The sequence below is a fragment of the Thermobia domestica genome, chromosome 16 (genome assembly GCF_964235325.1).
Source record: "Thermobia domestica chromosome 16, izTheDome1.hap1.1, whole genome shotgun sequence".
Taxonomy (NCBI): Eukaryota; Metazoa; Arthropoda; class Insecta; order Zygentoma; family Lepismatidae; genus Thermobia; species Thermobia domestica.
In genome coordinates this window covers 149953790-149968925 of record NC_137469.1, presented here as the reverse complement: position 1 = coordinate 149968925, position 15136 = coordinate 149953790, and positions in this window count along the sequence as shown.

Genomic DNA, 15136 nt, shown 5'->3' with positions numbered 1-15136 from the left:
TTTTATTCCCCTCCAAAAGGTTCTAAAGATTCGAAACACTTTCAAACTGCACATAAAAAAACACAAAAGCAATAATACACCTAACGCGACAATAAGTAAATACACAAACAAATCTTAAACTTTCTGGATGGCTTCACGCGACAACCTGAAAGAAAAACAAATAACTGACTCGCGTCTGGCTTGTCCTAATATCCGTGAATCCCGTGAGTAATTTTCTTCTCTCGTTGTGGCATGATACTCAAAATAAACAAACAAATGAAAAACTTAAAACTTTACTTTACTGCCACAACGTTAATTAACCAAAACAAACTTTACAAGGGGCATTAATACAAATGTAACACTCAGGTTGGTGTGTGCCGTGCCCCACGCGAACGGCAGGCAAGTTCTTTGTGAACGGGGGGAAAGATTTTAATGTATGTGATGTGAAAATTAGATAATTAATTAATTTAGTAAAATGATAATGTGGGAGGAGACATCACACACAAGCTAATAATTACGTTAATTATGCGTACCCTTCCACTCACAAAGTTTAAACAAATGAAGTTATGTCAGTCGGTAGAGTCTAAAGTATAGAAAACAAAATTTTGAAAGATAATTTAGAAGATATGCAACATTAAACTCTAGATTACAGGGTACGCGCAGTTTTAACATCCAACCTGAGTTTGAAAATTATTCACTTTAACATGAAACATGCCCAGCAGATTCACGGTTTATATACAATCCTGGCATCTGGCCTGAAAAGAAAACATAAGAACAGAAAATTTTAACACATACCTGACGGCAAAGTTGGGTGATGACAAGGGAACACTTTCCAAAAATTTTGCTTCAATCCTTTTAATCTTATTGAGCATTTCAAGTGTGAGAATACATTTTGACAACGCACTCGCGCGCAGACACGAAAACGAGAAGAGAGAGAGAAAAAATATAATTTTAAATTTTGATTTACACTGATAGTGAAGCGGAGTTCTCGCTTATGATACCGTTCGTGCACGCTATTTTAACACTTTCACTGAAGTCTTCTTTCTTGCAGTGTACATCTATTTGTGTTCCGATTCTTCTCCACCTCACCGCTGATTCCTTCAGCTCCCTATAGTTGATGGAAAACGCAGGATTGGGTTGCCGGATTACCTCTTCCTCTGGATCCCTGGATCTCTGCCTTCCTCGCTTCCTCAGGGGTCTGTCATTAATATCCTCTGTGTCTCACTACACCAGTGGCGAGAGTGGCGGTTGTACTTTTGAGCATAGTGCTATTAATTAGACTTGCACTGGAAAGTCTTGCTCGATCGCAGCAACAATAAATCACATGAATAATATAACTATATACACGAAGCACTAATAAATGAATATATATATACATGGTGACGAAAGAAATAACTATATACAATTTAATATGTCGTAGACTTTAACTTAGTCCCTACGTGTACAAGGCTATTTTGTACTCAGTCTCTTGTACGCGGGTACGATGCTGTAGATTCGATCTGAGAATTTACTGTATCGAAACATTGGTCACAGTGCAGGAAAATAACTAACGCACTAAGTTTGTGAGTATCAATGGATCAGTACTTGCTCTATAAAATTCACTAAGAATAACATAGCATGCTCTCCTGAGCTTAGCACACGCTCACCATGTTTCAAGTTTTAGACTCACTTCAACGGTCAAGTAAAACTGCCACTCAAAACCGAACTTGTGGCACACGATGTGTGTACCACCAAATCTATCAAACAACTGCCTTGAGTTGCCTCACCTCTTTGGTTTTATCCAAACGGAAGTTCATTGTTCGTTCAGAACTCCTCATCGGGTCAAACCACTTCCAGCAATTTCAAACAACATAGGTGGGGAAGGTTCCACCCTCACAGGAAGCCTACCTGTGACCTACTTAGTTTTAAAACTCAACAAGTTTGCTTAATTTTCATCACTTTGTAGCTCACCCCAATTAAAGTGTTTAACGCCACTATATTCATTTGGTAGCTTGTTTAATAAGCTTTACTTTGAGATACGTCACTCACTAGCACTGTATTGAATTAATTCACAATGTTTAAATAAACTAAAAAAAATTAGCAATCTCGTCACCGGCCATGCACTCCGACCTGTCGTGACATCTGCTGCCACCTGGTGATGAATCACCCAAACTCTTGTCCAAGTGACGTTTGGGGTAGCATGAACCTACACTGTTTACTTTTAGTGTTTTTTAGTTTTAAAATTGTTTATCAGCTTAGATGAACTAACATAAGCAAAATATACATATTACTTAATGTGTGGACAGCCTCTCAAGGGCTGTCATTAACTGACACCTGTAAACGAGGATTGTTTCTTAAGACGAGGGTTCCTTTCTTAGCTTCCAGCATTTGTATATGGGTGGAGGTGTTTTTTTTTAAAAAAAATAAACTAAGGTTTGTGTTTTTCCCATATGTCACCTCCCAAAACCATCTACCAGGCTTCTGATTGTTATTAGTACAAGCCATTACTTTCATAACAAACATAATAACGATTTAAAATATATCTAAATAGTACGGATTCATCCAGAAAGTTTATTTACGCTATACTAAAACATACTCTTGTAGCAGAACATGCTGGGGAAGGCAGACGAAAATTATTACACACCGGAGACATCTAACGGGTGTTTCTGAATTATTACATCTAGGACCAAAGTGGACTCTTCCAGAATTTCAAAATTTTCAACTTCTCCAGCCAGTCAGAAGTTCGTTGGCAAAGCGACACATCTTGAATCTGGGACGCTAAAATAAGGTGTGGCTAACCAAATTCACACACTATTGTGTCGTCGATTTGCCACGGACACGCTAAAATTTCGTTTGCTTCGAACTCATTGTGATCATCGAGTTGCCGTCTATATAGAAGCAGTGTATGTTCCTCACAAATAACACACCAGGAACTGTATCTATCTCTGCTTATAGTCAAAGTTTGAATCTCTTGGGTTATTATACCAAAATAAGGTGGCTACAATGGATAACTGTAAACACCCAAGCTTTAGTCAGACAAAGCCCCAGCAGAGAAGCAAGCTTTCTTGAAGTTTTTTTTCTGAGGGCTTCTCTACCTCGACGAAAAGCAAACACTAGCGTATTTCAAACTCAAATGTTATATCTTTCTATATTATTATATGCAAATCGTATCGAAATATCGCTGTCCCTATTATCATATCCTGTCCTGATGTCCAATACATCTGATTAAATCTGCTACACAAACCATATATAAACACAAAATACTAGTATTAAGTCTGCTCCCTCTGCTACATATGCAAATCATATAAAATGAATATGAAAATCGTCCTAATTAAAAGATTAATTATTCCCATAATATTGCAAAAATTTAGTATGCAACTTAAATATAAAAACACTGTTAATGTGCTGATTACAGTGTGTTCTTTCAAACTATGTGAAGAAAAATATGACTTCCTTCAGCTGCTTACATTTGGGGACGAATCAACCTTTCACATTAGTGGTGTCGAAAACAAACATAACGTGCGTATATGGGAAAATGAAAACCCTCACGAGATCGTGGAGCAGATTAGGGACTCACCAAAGGTTAACATGTTTTGTGCTGTATCGCCCAAAAAGGTGTATGGACCGTTCTTTTTCCAAGAAGAAACAATTACCTGAAGAACGACTCGCACATGTTGCAACTTTAGTTGATGCCATAACTTGAAGAAGATAGTGACAATTTCATATTTATGCAGGATGGATCCCTACCACACTGGCATACCGATGTAAGGGGTTACCGTGATGAACTTCTTCCTAGGCGGTGAATTGGCCGTTCAAGTGATGAGAACATGGCTATGACTCAATGGCCACCACGAAGTCCAAACGTCACACCGTGTGATTACTTTCTGTTGGGTTTCCTAAAAGATAAAGCGTATGTTGTCCCTGCCTCAGAGTCTGACGCAACTGAAAGAACGAATCAGAGATGCTGTTGCATTGCTGAACAGTCAGACTTTGATGTGTGTTTGGGAAGAATTAGGCTACACACTAGATATGTTTCCCGTGTAGCCAAAGGATCACACTTAGAACATCTATAGTTGTACCACAAAAACTTCCAGATGTACCTTACAACTCATGTAAGTTATGTTACCATGTCATTAAAACTCTTCATTTTGGGGGCCACTAAAATTGTCTATTTCTTTTAGGCTAACCCTGTACATTACTCAGAACTCATCCTTCAAAACCCACAAATATAACGTTGCATCTCACATCTTATACAGGCAGGGATGTAATGGAGGGTATACGACGGTATACGGCGTATACTCACCTCTAATTTTTGGAAACTATCGTATAGCCACCCAAAATTTAGGAAGTACACGAGTATACGCTACAATCGATCCATAGTGTATTCACTTCATTGGAACAAACAACTGCTTTTCATGTACTGCATTTCAAAACAAAAATTGCACTAAACGGCTGGTCGTCAGGCTGTTGCCATGAATGATGTATAAATTCTTTTAAAATGTTTGTGTTTACGGGGTTTGGGAGTCGAGTTTTCCCAGAATTCCTTCTATAATAGAAAAAACCATTCTGAAATTGAAGTGTGTTCTCCTCAACATGTCAGATGCGCTGTCGCTACCTTCTGAAAGCTGACCTCTGGTATTATTATATAAATCCAAGCTGTTTCCAAATGTTTTCCTTCGAAACTCTTAAAACTTTTGTTTTCAAAGATCAGTGGGAGATAGAGTTGAGGGTGAGGAATAAAGCCTATATTCATGTAGTGACATTGAAATTTTTCTGTTTTGACATAGGAATTACCACAGTTTTCATGCCGTCTTTAATCCAAATTCAAAGTCTGCAAATGGGATACAATTTGAGCGAGGCAATATGGGATGGAACCAGCTCCTTCCTAATCGCCGAAGGAGGTTCTGGAAAAATGTGGACTTTACTTTAATCCAAGGGTTAAAAGAAAATTAAATGAATACATTTGCGCCAAGAAATCGTCGGCCTCCACAAAAAATAACAAAACATCTGGCCTATCGGTAGTCTAGTTTGAAGCATTCACCGTTGTTCCCAATACCATCAACTACAACAGCGAACTTTGGATTAATAGTGTTCATTTGTACCCGCAATTGGCATCAAAGAAAGCGGCAATTGAGTTCTATAAATACTCAGTAGCTAGTACTGTAGCAGTAGTTTTCCCACAACCTACTGAGCAAAATAGGAGGAGGTAAAAATAAACATTTTCTTGTTGTTTCGGTTTCATTGAGACAAAAAAGTATTTGAAGAAAATTTGTTAAAAGGAAGGGAGGTTAGAAAACAACAAGTCAGGAAAGACTTGTTCCCTATGTGCATGTCACAGCAATCTTTGATTATTTCAGTAAAGAATATATTCGATTCCAAGTGTTTGAACTTTCTTTCTGGGTTGACGAATTAAGAGTTGCTTCGCGATGTGCAAGATACCCAAGAAGGTGCTAGAAAAGTGGTTAAAATGGAAAAGAGACAACACCTTTATAAATTCCGTTGATGAAAATATTAAAGCAAAGATATCGAGAAATAGCGTAGAAAAATCCAAAGAATATGTTAATTTGCCAGCTACTACTTCAGAGAAAGTCATAAGTATATTTATTTATATATTTCCTATAACGTACATAGGAACCCGACACATACTGATCTTCACCTCAACGCAATCAGCTTTCATCACAATTCTCAACATCTTACAGTGCTAAACACCTTGTCATAGAGAACAGTCTCCGTAAATGACCAGGAAACTGACAAGAGGAATTCAATCATCTTCGCTCGACGCTACAAAAGAATGACTACATTCTTACAGATATCAACATGACTACAAAAAGGGCCGTTCTCCCAACACAAAGCGATCAAAAAGTAAGAGAGAGGTTTATTTCTCTACTACAGTATTGTCTTTCATTGACTGCATCTCTGGTAAACTCAGCAGAATACTTGCCTTGCCAGACATGGTATAAGAGTTACTCATAAACCTCCAGCCAAGATCAGATCATTAATCAAATAGGTGAAAGACAACCTTCACTTTCGCACTACTGATGTATATCGTATATCATGTGGATGTGGCAGATCATACTTAGGAAAAACTGGAGGTACAATAGAACAACGATGCAAAGAACGGAATTGATTTTACACATACCACCATAGTAGTCGTGTGCAGTAATTTTTGAGACAGAATAATAAAGAAAGCCATAGCTATTTCACGTGAAAGGAACAGTCTCAATAGAGACAATGGGTTTCAACTCAGTCCTATGTGGTTGGTCATTTTTAGGAACAAAAAAAAGATATTCAACGAAGTCATTTCTCGTAGCCACAAAATTGCCAATGAGGAGTCAGCATCCCTCTGCCAACCGGAAGTCAGCATTTCTGTCGGCCAATCGCAAGCACCCAATCATAGCTCCGCCCTAGTCCAAATGTACATACCTACCAAATACCAAATATCAAATATACATGCCTACATCTCCGGTCTCATCATAATGAAGTGGTCTAAGGACAGAGGGAGGCAAGGTGCAGTCCACGCGACCGCAGAAGTATTATCGTCTACAGCGTACAGGAGCAGTGCAAGTGTATGGAAGCAAGCAGCAGCAGGATAAGTGACCGCACTATGTCGACTTATATCGGAAAGAAAATTGACTGTTGCGATTGACTAAGAGATGGCCGTCTTATGAGAATAGTACGATCCGCCTCTTATTAGAGCCACCTTTCCCTTCCCGACAGTATTGACGTTAAACAAACAGAAGAGAGATGTTTAAATATTTGCTCCTCTGTTCCTCTTGAGAGACCGAGCTTAGAGTATACACTTTTGCATGTACAGCCTTGCCGACAGTCGGGGAGCAACTAGATTAAGCTATATCCGAATTGGACGACGCTCTAATTACGCTCAAAAACACTATATGCACTCACACCTAAACATCGTAGCTTTAGATACCTTGCGGTGTTATACCTAACCAACTGCTTACACTAAGAAAACACACAAACACCTATCCACCTTGGAAATTTCTGGAAGAAGAGCGACAAAATGTTAAGGCTCTTTTCAGACCCACTCAGGATTAGACAAAGGAAATATGAAAACGCGACGGAACGCAAGGAGTAGAAGCCTTCTAAGCAGAAATAGTCAAGAGATGTTACACGTAGAAGACCAACCAAAAAATAGAGTTCATCTAGCGTCAGAGAAGTCGACGCAAAACACTCCTGAGAGGGAGCCACCTTCTAAAGAAGACATGTGCCCAGAAGCTATCTTCTCTCCAGCTACGGGATCACCTAACTCCGTCTATAGCTATTCTAATGCCGCGAAATCACCTACACCGCGCGATCGAAACAACTGCTCACTTACTAGATAAATACTCAAAAAATACTCAAAAAGAAAAAAGAAATACTCAAAAATTGGCTGAGAACAACTGTTGCTGCACAGATATGCCCATAAAACCACACTCACTAATGATCGTATAACCAAGACAAGATCCAAGAAAAGGGTAGATGTAAAGATGAACAAGAAGAAAACAATGCTATAGAGAGAAAACCATGCTATAGTGTTATCCAGGTAAACAACTACACATCGTAATTAGAAAGAAACTCAACAATCAACAGACAGTCACAAAGAAAAATACAGTGGCCACTTTTACTGCAGACCCACAGAAGACAGGCCCATTGGCCCTGAAAAGAGCGATTACACAACGACTTCCCAATACAAGAGTGACTGTATATAACCTAAACCGCAATAAATGGGTGAATATAATCTTTGAAAGTAAGACGGACAAGAGAAGGTTTCTAAACGGATTCCAAGCAACAGATTTGGGAAAACATGCACAATGGAACACAAACGACTATGTGAAAATCAACAACTCTGACAAACGGCCACAACAAGCAACCTTCACGTGCATTGTTAGGAACATCCCAGCATATGGAGAGATTGCTGGAATTAAAAGAGACCTCACTGATCACCTGTAAAGTTAATAATCAGAGAACCAAAAGTAACCGATGTCCAGACAGACCATTCCAGAACGCTGACAATCAGATTAAAAAGGTAATCACATTACTTAACACCAAAATCTCAACACTGCAATATATAAAACATGAACAATAGGAACCACAGTAGTGAGAAGCCTAAGGATGATGAATTACTCAAACCCAGTCTACTGAATGACATATTCGAACAGATTAAAACTGAATTAAAAATATTACAGGACAACATCCTAACATGGGTAGTACTCTCACGCTACTGCACGAAGACGAAACACAGGATCTAATAAATATTTTAAAAGAACCACGGAGGGCATCTTCAATAAAATAATCAATATTATGTTGTTGATATATCAATATCAACAAAAATGCTTCAGCCAACATAAATAACAGGATATATAAACAGTAATAGGAGCAAACTTAACATATGGCTCCCGAATCTTTAAACTTCACGATGTACAGCAACTACAATGCACAGAAAGATTCTGGGTCAGAATGACCAGAGAATATACAGAAATGAAGGAAGCGTATCGTATATGCAACGTTACAAAACTAGAAGATTTCATAAGACACCTTAACAAAAGGTTCGCAAACAGATAAGTAGAATCAAATTTCTACAAGCAAAATTTCGATTAAGCAAAGATCACAGAAAACTCGGAAACAATAATCGAAACTATAACCAATCTCGGAAAACATGAAAATAATAATAAGTTTTTCAATTGAATTCCATGTTGTGCGCTTTGCTTGTTCTTCGCGTGTATGGGCGTTCGATCTAGATTATCTTGGAGGATATGATTCAAAACTACCTAAGATGATTAAGCCTGCCTTCAGTATAAAATCCTACCTACACAAAATATAATAGACCCCAGACCCCTTTACCTTAACTCCCAGAACATTCTGTCCGCAATAAACACATTAACAGAAAATATACTCATTGGACAAAGTAGCCGTTTAAAGGCTAGACGTCCCTTCCTCCTTTGGGAGAGAAAACGAAGATGAATGGAATAATTACATTCGAATTGTCGGATGCCAATACTTTCATCTGACTGATAGCCTGAGAAGACTTGCTAGAATTATAAAGGTTGTTATGCTTGTTACAAAGGTTGTTGATGACAAAGATATCAGAGGAATAACTTCCTTCGCTACAGGCATTAGATAGGAGACTACTCTGGGCCTACAAGTTAGGTACCATTCCGACATTTGCCTGGTGCAAATGAAGAAAAACCTCTCTTAGGATAGGTGATCTGCAAAGGCTTTTTCACACCTTCTTAACCATTTATTATTATTATTATTATTATTATTATTATTATTATTATTATTATTATTATTATTATTATTATTATTATTGGAATTACATTTGTGTGAACGGCGCCAGTAGATACAGAACTTCACAAATTAAGTGAAGGTCTTATTGATTACTGTGGATTGAATGGGGCAAGGTTTATTGAAATCTTGCCTAATTTCCCGAACATTTTAAATGTGGCATTTTTCAAAAATACAAGTAAGGTTTCCTCTGAAATTCACCACATTGCTTCTGCTAACTCTATTAGTCTTTGCGCTATTAATACTCAAAGTTTAATTTTCAGCACTTCCCCGCTCTCATAACTCGGAAAGGACGCCCCTTTCGACTTCGGTGTAATAAACTTGCTTTTGCAGCATGTTTTCCTGTCTATTTTCCACCCCATATATGTATATGTTTGTGTGTGTGTGTAACAAGGAATAGAGCGTATACCCACCTAAGAAATTAGCATTGCATCACTGTATACAGGGTATCTCTAATTAACACCGATAATGTTTGAAGGGTGATTCGTAGCATCAAGTCAAGACAGAAAAGTAAATTGTAAAAAAATCGTTGTGTTATTTCAACGACATGTCTACGTGTTAACACGGTTGTGTTAAAATATAACACAAACAGGTGGTTAGAACAACTCGCTCTCCATTTGGAGTTGTGTCAAATGCCGATGGTTGAAATGACACACAGCCTATGTGTTAAAGTAACACAAGTGTAGAATCTTCGGTGTTGTTTTCTGCATGATTGCCAAATATGTTGTGCATCTAATTATAAAGGCTTATGTACTGAATCTACAGACAAACACAGTAGAGAGAAATACTTAAACAAATCCAGGTATTCGCAAAATTTCAACATGCAAACCGCGCGATGTGTTCTCAATTGTTTTACATAATGTTTCTGAAGAAATATGTCAACAGCGAGAAACAACATTACTGTGTCACTTCTACTCTGTACTAGAGCTCATCAGTCAATATCGGGGACTATTGTTCAAAAATGTCGGAAAACAAACAGAAATATGATTAAGAGACAAACATATAAGGATATAGGTAAGAGTTTGCTATCATTCAAGATGGTGATAGGTGAAGGTTGTGTTTCGTACCATCAAGAAATACTTCACAATAAATGTTGGGGAGGATGACAAAACATTTAATGAAGATTTTCTAAATGAAGTGTTCCGTAGTTTACTATTCTTATTTTAAAATTAGAATCTTCAGTAAGCGTAAGCATGCACACCATAAGTTTATCCAACACATGGTTACATCAACACCGCACACAGAGGTATATCAACACCGAAATAGATGACGTAGTAACACAGAAGTGGAGTCGAACTAACACAAAAAACGGTGTTAATCTGGTGGTCTGACCTTGAATTTTAACACAGGGAGTGTTGAATTAACACTAAAACGATGTTACTTATACGGTTTTGACCTTGAATTATGACAGAGATTGTGTGTTGAAATAAGAAAATGATGTTTAAATAACACAGGGACTGTGTTATATTGATACATGGTGTAATATTAACACACTATACACTGTGTTACTTTCTTTGTGTTGATGCAACCCCGCCACAAGTAACACTCAACACTTTTCCCCACACTACCGACACTGACATGGGTCGAATCAACACCGAAAATACTAACACAGATCCGAATTTAACACCGCTCAACACCGGTTGTGTGTTAAAAATGTAACACACTCCCTGTGTTAAACGCCAACACTGCAGGGTCTATATTAAATTAACAGCGCGTAGTGGCAGTCACGCTGGAACCACTGCCCTGTGTTAAAATAGAGCTGAATTAACACAACCATTTTTTACTGTGTAGATTAACCTCGGTATAGAAATGCTTCCTTTCGGTACTATAACCAGCGGAAATTTTTTCGGAAAATTAGAAAAAAATCAGCAATCTCACGAAAACAAAACGTTGCAAGGAAGTCGGAACCTCGGTATAGAAATGCTTCCTTTCGGTACTATAACCAGCGGAAATTTTTTCGGAAAATTAGAAAAAAATAAGCAATCTCACGAAAACAAAACGTTGCAAGGAAGTCGGATAAAAAAATATTCATTACCTTTGGTTCAATTAATACTTAACTGGATGTGAGGCACGGACAGCATAAAGATGACTCCCTACGCAGCAAAAAATGAGGTGTTGAAACAACACAAAATGACTACCACTTTAGAGTGTTACTTGTGTGTCAATTCAGCACCAACCACATCGCCTGCAGAGCATATCAGAAATACCTCGTTGCATTGTTTTTTTATTGTTTGGTCTGAGCAAAGATTTGCGAAATATATTTCGCATTTACAGCAAGTAACTAATAATATTCTATGTTTTCTGTAATCGGTCACAATAATATTGTTGTAAACCTGTGAATCATCTGACAACAGTTTCACAGATAGCAGTGTTTCCATCTGTTTTCTTTAGCTGTTATTCTTGTGCCTTAGCACGTGTGAACAGAAGATGGTAGAACTGTTGTCAGACGCTTCACATGTTTAGAACAATATTATTGTGATCTCTTACAGAAAACATAGAACATTATTCGTCACTTCGCATAAGTGCCAAATATATTTTGCAATGTTTTGCTCATATTAAACGTTAAATACCAATGCAAATTCTCTCAGGTAGTAACAGGTTATTTCTAATATGCTCGGAAGTCGATGTGCTTGGTGCTGAATTAACACACAAGTAACACGCTAAAGTGGTAGTCCTTTTGTGTTGTTTCAACACCTCATTTTTTACAGTGTAGGAAATGGAGAATTTCTGAAGTATTTTCTCGAAAGTTGAATGAGGAAGATAAACAACAACGAAGTACAATATTTCTATGACTAAAAATCATATTAGCCTATATTGTTGAAGTTAGAAAAGCACTTAGAACTCGAAATAAGGAGATATGGATATCAGTCATCTCTCGAGAACAAAACGTTGCATGGAAATCGGATAAAAGAACTCGAAATAAGGAGAGGATAAATCTACTTTGTCTCAGTATAGATGAAGAACTGAAATGGGATGAAGTTAGTATTTCTCGGTTATGGGTTTCAGGCTAATGGAAATAAATTTTTAATGAATGCTAATTATTATCGAAGAGTTCGTGGAATGAAAGTGTGAGAAGAAACAGAAAACTCGACAAAACTCACGAATAATTATATTGTTTACAAATCTCGCCTTCCGTGGTCTAGGATGCGATTACAGAAGTGAGCACTCCACCAGTGATCCACCGTGTCTCCAGATCGGAAGAAAACTATGATTTCTATAGATATATCGGTTGAGTAAATATAGTATGTTTGATAAAGCAATGTACAAAAAGTACTGACGGGACTTTCAAAATGTGGAATTCGTGTTTGTTTTTTTCTTAGTTCGAAAGCAGTAAATGAGTATTTCTAGGTCAGTTGTTCTCAAGTTGCTAGTAGCCATTAAAGTGGTTATTAATGCATTGTATTATTGCTGCTATTATTTGTGAAGAAAAATGAAATGAAATCTTTGAGCTTTACGTCCCACGGTTATGCCGGTGAGGCTAAAGGAGACGGTGATGATGAGTAATGAATGAAATGGTGGAATGAAGAAAGTGGGAGGAAACAGAAGAACCCCGAGGAAACCCACGCACACGGTGTTTTGTCCACCACAAAGTTCACTTTATTTGTGAAGAAGAGTACCGAGTCGTACGGGTCCAGCAAAAGGGGTCATAGTGTTCAAAAGTCTGAGAACTTGTATAAAGACATCATGTATCTTCGATTATTGAGCATCGCGCATCACAGATAAAGAAGTGATTCAGTTAGTTCTTTAGTGGTGCAGAGACGGACAAATTGAGTTTTTCGATGCCGAAATAAAGAAGCTTATAGCCAGATGGAAAAAAATACATTGCAGTGACTGTCTCGAGGTACAGGACTGTCACAGGTATAGGCACAGAGAAAATAGTAAAGGTAACCTAAATTCATACCTAATAAGGTCTTGACGTAGATCTGCGAAGAATATTTACTGAATGACCTTCGTATTAGCGTATTTCACATTACAATGTACTGCATTTAGCAGTCATCTTAAGGTCAATAACTACATCTTTAACAATAGTATACAAAGTTCTATTGACTGTTTCATTGAGTCGCAATAACTATTTCTTAACCTATAAAACCTTTTGTGGAGAGTATTTGAAATTCGAAAAAAGTGATACAAGAACTCACTGAAAGATTCTTAACCTTTACATAATTCAGAGCATCGCAAACATATTAGGGCATAAAAGTAGAAGGATACCGCAAAGGAAAAGCAGTTATGAAACGTAAGTTAAAGAACTTTAGAAGTAGGAAACAAGTGCAATACAGAAAGCAAAAATGTCGTTTAATGGAAAGTTCAAGGGTCGTGGGGGCTCAGTGGTAGAGTATTCATCTCTGGTGCTTGGAACCCTAGGTTCATTACCAGCTTCCGCCAAGTGAGCTTTGTGATAGACGAACAGCGTGTGCGTGGGGTTTCTCGGGGTTCTCCCGTTTCCTCCCACTCTCCATTCCACCATTCCAGTCATTTCTCAACATCATCGTTTCCTTTAGCCTCGGTACATATTCGTGGGGCGTAAAACGAAACATTTCATTTCATTTTTCGCAAAGTTCAGCATCGCATTAACTCAGGAATGTAAACACAACAAGACTACAATAAAAAAAAATGGATGAAAACGGCAACATTAGGAAAAAATAGTACATAATTCGTAAAAGCTGAGAGCAACTACCTAAATATTTGAGTGTTTTTCGTAAACGTACAAGGTTTTCAATAAAATATGTGTACATCAAAATGACAGATAGTTCGACAGTTTATTCTATACTGAGATGAAGCAGATCAATCAAGCATATTTATCACTCCAACTTCCGAATTCTAATAGCAGTGTTGCCAACAGTGTAGAACCTTTCCCCACCAGTGCACAGATTCAAAACCACTAGAATACCACTAGTAAAGTTATAAAACCACCAGAAATAGCACTAAATGAAATATTTTGCTCCTTTCGGTTTCCATTATCTAATTATAAAAGATGTAGACAAGGAGTTTACTTACCTAAAAGTTCAGAAGTAGATCGAACGATGCTGAGTCATCTTCGTCTTCTTTGAATTCCTCCATTGTGTTAGAAGAGGCGGTTGAAGTGGAAGGAGTATTTCTCTCAGACAAATATGCTGTAGATGTACCAATTCTCTGAAGAACATCTTTGGGAAGTTCGTAGTCGTGGCAGCATTTATTTTTTCTACGGAGTCCAGCACGAATAGTTAAAATTGAGTTTACCATTTCCTGGCCCATTCTGTTTCTAGTTTTCGTTTTTACGAGATTCATTTGGCTAAAAATTCGTTCTACTTCTGCATTTGACCAAGGAAGCACTAATCGAGACATTGCAAACTCCGCCAATTCCTTAAATGGATTATCAGAATTAGCATCTGAATAGCTGAGTACCTCACACCAGAAACCTACAGTATCATTAGTGTGTTGCCATTTAACAAGAGTTAGATTTTGCCACTGGAAAACGATATTCGTAATCGTATCTGAATTTAAGCCAGACATTTCAAGAAGAGGCACCAAAGATTCCTTGTTCACACGAAGTGCATTTGAAACTGACAGAAGAGAAACTTTCTTGAGGACTTCAATGTTGTCCGGAAGCCTTTGTTGTAGTTGCTTTATTACAACACACAAAAAATGAATGCACCTTTCCCGCAATTTCTTTTCGTGTTCCTCTTTTAAGTGTGATTTTTGAAGATCATTTATCTTTTTCTCAAATGCATACCCTAAATACGGTGAGGGATCTAAATGTTTCTCGAAGTCTACGCTTATGAAGTTACTCTCTACACAGTATGTTGGAAGAACAACTTTTCTTATCAAGGACTGAATAAGTGTCACAAGATCGTTAAGAAGCTTACAGGGATCTGCACTGTTAGACTGGAAATTCTGGTTTACTCTTTGCAGTTCCATA